The sequence below is a fragment of the Propithecus coquereli genome, unplaced genomic scaffold (assembly GCF_000956105.1).
Source record: "Propithecus coquereli isolate 6110/MARCELLA unplaced genomic scaffold, Pcoq_1.0 Scaffold139, whole genome shotgun sequence".
Classification (NCBI taxonomy): domain Eukaryota; kingdom Metazoa; phylum Chordata; class Mammalia; order Primates; family Indriidae; genus Propithecus; species Propithecus coquereli.
In genome coordinates this window covers 4,174,751-4,176,015 of record NW_012138191.1, presented here as the reverse complement: position 1 = coordinate 4,176,015, position 1,265 = coordinate 4,174,751, and the positions used below count along the sequence as shown (strand labels likewise).

Genomic DNA, 1,265 nt, shown 5'->3' with positions numbered 1-1,265 from the left:
CTCTACATCTTTTTGTGCCCATGTGTACCCCTTGTTTAGCTCCCACTTATAAGTGAGAACATGTGGTATCTGTTTTTCCATTCCTGAGATACTTTACTTAGGACAATGGTCTCCAGTTCCATCCAAGTTGCTGCAAAAGACATTATTTCATTCCTTTTCATGCCTGAATGGTACTCTATGATGTGTGTGTGTGTGTGTGTGTGTGTATATATACATATGTATGTGTGTGTGTGTGTGTGTATTCATATGTATGTGTGTGTATGTGTGTTGTGTGTGTGTATACACCACATTTTCTTTATCCACTCATTGGTTTATGGGCACTTAGGTTGATTCTGTATCTTTGCAATTGTGAATTGTGCTGTGACAAACATTTGGGTACAGGTATCTTTATGATATAATGACTTCTTTTCCTTTGGGTAGATACCCAGTAGTGGGCTTGCTTAGATCGAATGGTAGGTCTACTTTCAGTTCTTTGAGGAATCTCCATACTGTTTTCCATAGAGGTTGTACTAATTTACATTCCCACCAACACCATATAAGCATTCCCTTTTCACTTCATGTGCACCAACATCCATTGTTTTTTGATTTTTTAATAATGGCCATTCTGACAGGAGTAAGGTGGTATCTCATTGTGGTTTTAATTTGCATTTCCCTGATGATTAGTGATGTTGAGCATTTTTTCATATGTTTGTTGGCCATTTGTCTTCTTTTAAAAATTCTGTTCATGTCTTTTGCCCACTTTATAAAGGGGTTATTTTTTTTTTCTTACTGATTTGTTTGGGTTCCTTGTAGATTCTGGATATTAGTCCTTTGTCAGATGCATAGTTTGTGAATATTTTCTACCCTAATTGATTTATAAGGATCTAATCTTCTGTGGTGGGAGTGTATCCCTTGCTGGCCTCAAGGGAGATTTAATCTCAGGGTTGAATACCTGATGTTCTACATCAGAAGAAAAAGAGAAATGACTGGAACATGGATCACCATTGCTGCCCTCCACACTGGGTAGAGAATCCTCACTCTCTGGCACATTCAAGGGTGGGGCCAGTGAATGCTGAAGCAAAAAATTCCACAGACGTCCAGGGAAAAATTTGGGATCCTCTGGAATGAACCATGTGAATCCTAAGGATATTCAAGTCTTTATGTAATTTTTTCACCAATTTTTCCTTATAGGACCCCAACAGATTGATTACCCCCCGGAGGTCACAAATCCACAGGATTGGCAGTCCCATGGAGCATGAGAGTATGGATGGGTCTTACATAGCTTT

At 38.9% G+C, this 1,265-nt stretch overlaps 1 pseudogene; it reads right to left on the bottom strand.

Annotated features, from left to right (window-relative positions):
* Positions 1-1,265, bottom strand: part of LOC105806174 — a 32,001-nt pseudogene that overhangs the window by 13,647 nt on the left and 17,089 nt on the right.